This window comes from Rattus norvegicus, chromosome 8 (genome assembly GCF_036323735.1).
Source record: "Rattus norvegicus strain BN/NHsdMcwi chromosome 8, GRCr8, whole genome shotgun sequence".
Lineage (NCBI taxonomy): Eukaryota > Metazoa > Chordata > Mammalia > Rodentia > Muridae > Rattus > Rattus norvegicus.
The window spans coordinates 123,428,170-123,434,195 of record NC_086026.1 but is presented as its reverse complement, the minus strand read 5'-3'; positions in this window follow the sequence as shown (position 1 = coordinate 123,434,195).

The window sequence follows — 6,026 nt, the reverse complement described above, 5'->3', positions numbered from 1 at the left end:
ACGCTCGCGCACAAAGATGTAAAAAGGAAAAGAGTTGAGATCTAGGACCAAGGACACAGCTCGGGGTTAGGGCACTGACACAGTATGTCCCCTAGTACTGCCACAGCCAGAAAGAGACTCCAGTTCCTTTCGACTCTGGCCTGACCTGATGACTCCTGTCACGTGACTTCCCAAGTTCACACAGAAAACGCTAATCTGCTTCTGCTTAGCAGTCTTAGGATGCTCCCTCTGTGGTAAGCCAGCCACTATGTATGAGCCCAGTTCCCCTGGGGGTTCCAATGGCCCAGCCAACAGTCCTAGCACAGACAGCCTTCCAGCCACCCCCACCAAGGCACCGGATGAGGGTGCCAGCCCCCTGGATCCTTCAGACCAGTCCATCTCCTGACTGAGCAACCTCAGCCCACACCCCAAGGATCAGATGAACCGCTTGGCTAAGTCCTGCTTGAGCTCCTGACCCACAAAGTCTGACACAACAGAGCTCGTTTTCAGTCACTGCATGTTGCCTAGCTTGCTGTGCGGCGTCTGTAATGTGACACACACCCGTGCGTCCCCTGATCCTAATGACAATTGTTCTTATTTCTGGGTCAGAAAACTCACCCGGCTCGGCCCAGGTGACAGCAGGCCATAGAACAGCTCTCTGCTCTTTCTCCTGACATGTGCTGCTCCTGTAGCAGAGGAAGAAACCAGGATGAAGAAGCAGAAAGCTAGGGCAGAGCCTGCCTCCCGTGTCCTGCTATCCCCATAAAGCCGCTTCCAGGATTTCTCCCCTTCTAGAGACAGACTCACGGAACACAGGCTGGCTTGAACCGACTACTGCAGCCTTAGATTTGCATCCTCCTGCCTCTACCTCCTGACCTCTGGGAAAACGAGAGTGAGTCATCACTGTCCGTTTGTGGAAGGGAGAAGACAGAGCCCAGGGCTTTGTGCACACTGGCAACCATCCCACCAGCTGAGTTACATGCCCAGCCCCAAGGTTTTTGATTATTGCTCTTCATTGGTTGGTGGTTTGATTTTGTTTTGTTTCTGAGGCAGAGTCTTTTTTTTTTTTAAAGTTACTTACTCATTTAGTTTTTATTTTTAAGATTTATTATGTATAGAGTTCTGCCTGCGTGTACACTAGTACACCAGAAGAGGGCGTCAGATCTCATTACAGTTGGTTGTGAGCCACCATGTGGCTGCTGGGACTTGAACTCAGGACCTTTGGAAGAGCAGCCAGTGCTCTTAACCACTGAGCCATCTCTCCAGCTTCTCGGAGACAGAGTCTAAACTCTGTAATTTTGTCTAGGCTGGAACTTACTACATAGACCAGGTTGGCCTCAAATTCACAGAGCTTGCCCTCCCTCTGTCTCTCTGTCTCTATGGAGGAAGGTCTTTGCTGTCCTCTGATTTTTCAGCAAACTCTGACTCCAGTTATTCCCAGTGGTTTTTATCTACTGTGCCCATTGCACACTGAATACTGTGCTGAATGCAGAGGCAAACACATACAAAATCCCTCCCACACCCAAGGATCGATAGAACCTGATCGTACCCAGGAGCAGGTGTCAAGATATAAAGGGAATAGGGAAGAAAGGTCCACAGGCATCGAGGATGGTGGGACAGGGAGACTTGGACATGTCCTCTCTGCACAGATCTGGGAGGGGACTCTATAGCTCTCTGACTCTAGTTCTGAGAGACAAATTCTGGTCAAGCATCTCTGCAAAGGCAAGGGCCCCAAAGAGAGTGTCTCGGGGTTGGAGAGGAAGCTGTGTGGCTTGGGAAGGGACTGAGGGAAAGGGACCAGAAGTTACTGAGCCCAGAGCCATAAGCTCTTCCCCTTGGTAAACGCACTGACCTTCCCCTCAGATCAAAGCTTACACGTGCATGATGACGTTCTCTGCATGATGGATCACCAGGTCTCCAGAACCCAAGCTGGGTAACACGCCTGCTTAACAAGGCCAGTATCAAAACCAGAAAAACAGTCTGGGCTGCTGCTCATTGGTCGATGGCTTGCCTGGCATGCACAAGGCCTGGGTTTGGTCCCCTGAACCACATAAACCAGATGTAGTGACACACACCTGTGAGCCTGCCACTCTAGGGGTAGAGATGAGAGGAACGTGAGTTCAAGGGCTTTCCCTACACTTAGTGACTCTGAGGTTAGCCTGGGCTACATGAGACCCTGTGTGGATAAAACCCATTCAAAATAGAAGCTAGGAGGACTTGGTCAATTGGAGAGATGCTGGCACAAACCTCTCTTCGGTAACTAGTTGCTATCGTGAAAGGAAATTCTTGTTAAGAACCTGTGTGTGTCAAGGCTGATGGACTGATCAGTGTTCCATGAATGCCAAGTTTGGGATGTTACAGGGTCTGTCGACCTGATCGTGATTTCTCTTAGGCGATCACTAGCCTCCTCCCCCAGCCAAAGGACCTTTCCTTGCCTGTGCATGTGTCAGATCCAACATCTTGCTAAACAAATTAAGGCCATTGGAATGTACTACCCAAGCCCTCTTCTCCACCAGCAGAAGGGCCGAGAATGCTATCAGACAGCATCCGAGACCATCTGCCTCATGTCCCCTGCTTCCCTGATGTACCCGCCATGGTATCTTCAAATCGAATTAATTTATGACTTTCTTTGTTAGCAACTTTAGTAGCAACTAAAACTCTGTGAAACTCCTTTGGGGTAACCTGGTTCTGTTTTCCTGGGCCTTGGTTGCTCATATTTGGCTCCTGGATAAGCTCTCGTTTATTCTCTTTGAGATGAGAACAGTGGTTTTGGTTTGTTTTTGATGGTCACTGGTTAGAGCACTCATACACCCACTCACCCACTTGTGCCCATGTACTGCGGGCCAACTCTGTGTAAAGAAAGCCCCGTACTAGTGGTCCCCAGGGGAATGGAGGTCTCTGTCCTTAAGCACTCAGTGTTTAAACAGATCGCTACCACAGCGTAGTGACTCTGCTTTAAGCCCAGCACTTGGGAGGCAGAGGTAGGCAGATCTCTAAATTGGAGGCTGATCTGGTCTGTAGAATGAGTTCCATGACAGCCAGGGCTTCGTGGAGAGAGAGAGAGAGAGAGAGAGAGAGAGAGAGAGAGAGAGAGAGAGAGAGAGAGAGAACCAAATCCTAGTAAGATAATTTCAAAACTAAAGCATTGTGCCCATTTTAATGGTAGTATAAGGGATTTCAGGACTGTGTATGGAGGTGTGTGTGTGTGTGTGTGTGTGTGTGTGTGTGTGTGTGTGTTGCACATGTGTGTACATGTATGGAGGCCAGAGATGTCAGGCTTCCTTTTTCAGCAGTCTCACTAAGACAGGTCTCTCACTGAACCCAGACCCTGGCCTTTCTTCCCCCAGGCCCTCCTGTCTTCAGTCACTACAGTACTGGGGTGCAGATGTCCAGACTATACCTGTGTTCTCATGGGTGACAGGGATCTGAACTCAGGTCCTTGTGCTTGCAAGCACGCACTCACACATACCCAGCCCAAGACTAACTTTTTTTTTTTTTTTTTGGTTCTTTTTTTCGGAGCTGGGGACCGAGCCCAGGGCCTTGCGCTTCCTAGGTAAGCGCTCTACCACTGAGCTAAATCCCCAGTCCCCCAAGACTAACTTTTATTAGGTAGGACTCACTGAGAACTGGGCTTCTATTGGGTCTGACAGCATGAGTAAGTTTTGCAAAGACCAGGGCGGAAGGGTGATCCAGGCGGCAGGTCCACAAGCATCAAGGCATCAACAAAGGAAAATGTATCAATTTAGCCTAAAACTTTTCCTTTGGCAAAAACACATGTCACTAACATTGAGGTGGGCCTCCATTCCTATCATCCAACATGGTGAGGATGTGCTTACTGCCTCGACCCCATCTGGACCCAGGTGTGGAGAAAAGACAGGTTCATCCTCCCATGGAGGCCCTCCTCGGTGGAAGTTCACCTCGATGTGCACCAAACCATCTCTCTACCACCTCTGCAGGAGAGGCTGTGGATCAGAGCTGCTGAGAGTGTGAAGGAGACAGCAAGTCCTGGCTCTGGTCTGTCTCCTCTCCAAGACAGCACCACAGCTCCCCAGCCCCCCATGGCTGGGAACTGCCTGCCTCAGGCCAGAATTAGGAGATGGGATTCTTTCCCTGGAAAAGGAAAAGGAAAAGGAAAAAGAAAATGAAAAGGAAAAGGAAAAAGAAAAGGAAAAGGAAAAGGAAAAGGAGGGAGTTGGGGAGGCGACTGAAAAGCCAGGCCCCATGTGAAGACAGACATGGGGCAGAGTGTTGAGCTTTTTCCTAGAAAGCTAATTTTGAAGCACTTCCTCCCCGGGCAACTGATGCTATTCAGGGAGAGAATGGGAGTCCAGCCTCAGGATTGCTACACAGCTGGAGAGTGCCCTGAAGCTTAGTCACTCAGAAGGTGGGGTGAAGTATAACTAAGCAGCCTAGAAGTGGAGCCTTAAACAAAATCGAGAACCCCTGTGGGCTGAGACATCCAATCAATAGCAAATGGGCACCAAGGCCAGAACCACAAACCCTGGAGATTTTTTTCTTTCATCTGCCTGGAAGAGTGGTCGGGAAGAGAGAAAGTGCGTCCCCTTCTCTAGGAGCAGGGCTCTGAAGGGACTCAGAAAGAGGCATAGTTATTCCTGTAAAGAGTCCCGAAGATTCTTTAGGTTGTAATTTTGCCAGGAGCTATTTACCTTCCTTAAACATAAATCAAACTGTACAATAGTGTAATTGCTTTCTCGGAATTCACTAGCTACTAGAACTGAGATTTTCAGTATTGACTCTCCCGGTTTAGGAGAAAGGGTTGGGAGGTGGGAAATGGAGGCACTGGGTGGGAATTATGGAGAGACAGCCCTTCATGCCAGGGCGTTCAAATGCTTCTACCACATTCTATTGCAGTCTCCTTGGGAGCTCCTCAAAGGCCCACTCTCCCGATTACACCCAAGAAAGCTCATCTCTGAAAGTGGGAGCTGCCTGCTTACTGCAGAAAAGGCTCTCCTAATAAGACTTTTTTTAAAAAAAGATTTTACTTTATTTACTTTATTTGTATGAGACAGTGTAGCTGTCTTCAGACACACCAGAAGAGGGCATCGGATCCCTGTTACAGATGGTTGTGAGCCACCATGTGGTTGCTGGGAATTGAACCCAGGACCTTTGGAAGAGCAGTCAGTGCTCTTAACCGCTGAGCCATCTCTCCAGCCCAAGAGTATTTTTTTTTTAATTTTTACTTTATGTGTTTTGCCTGTGTGTACTTCTGTGTGCTGACGTCAGATCCCCTAGAACTAGAGTCAGCAGCACTTGTGAGGTGCCATGGGGGTGCTGAGAATTGAACCCGGATCCTGAGACAGGGTTTCTCCGTGTAGCTCTGGCTGTCCTGGAACTCCCTCTGTAGGCCAGGCTGGCCTCGAACTCAGAGATCAAACTTCCTCTGCCTCCCCAGTGCTAGGACTAAAGGTGTGTACCACTTCTGTCTGGCACAGTAATTTAAAAAACAACAACAACAACAATAAGAAAAACCTTCATGGGCTGGAGAGATGGCTCAGCAGTTAAAGGCTAGGCTCACAACCCAAAATATAAGAAAAACCTTCATGATAGCTCAGTTGGTAAAGCATTTGCCTTGCAAGCATGAGGATCCAAGTTTGACTTCTAGACATGGTGTCCAGAGCCTATAATCCCTGTGCCAGGGAACTCCATGGGGTTTACTGGGCTGTACTGGCCAGACAGCCCAGTCTACATGGTGAGCTCTAGGCTGGTGAGAGCAGACAAGGTAAATGGTGCCTGAGGAAAAACAGATAAGGTTGTTCTCTGGCCTCCACATGCACACACATGTGCACACACACACACATACATGTACGTGCACACACATGTACATGCACACCCAAACACAAGTGAATATTTCCAGATATCTATAATGAGATCAAAGTCCTTTTCACTATTTTTTATTATATGTGCATGAGTGTTTTGCCTGGCTGTATATATATATGTGTGTCCTGGCTGCAATAGACCAGGCTAGCCTTGATCTCACAGAGCCCTGCCTGCCTGAGCGCTGGGATTAAAAGACACAAGTCACCGGG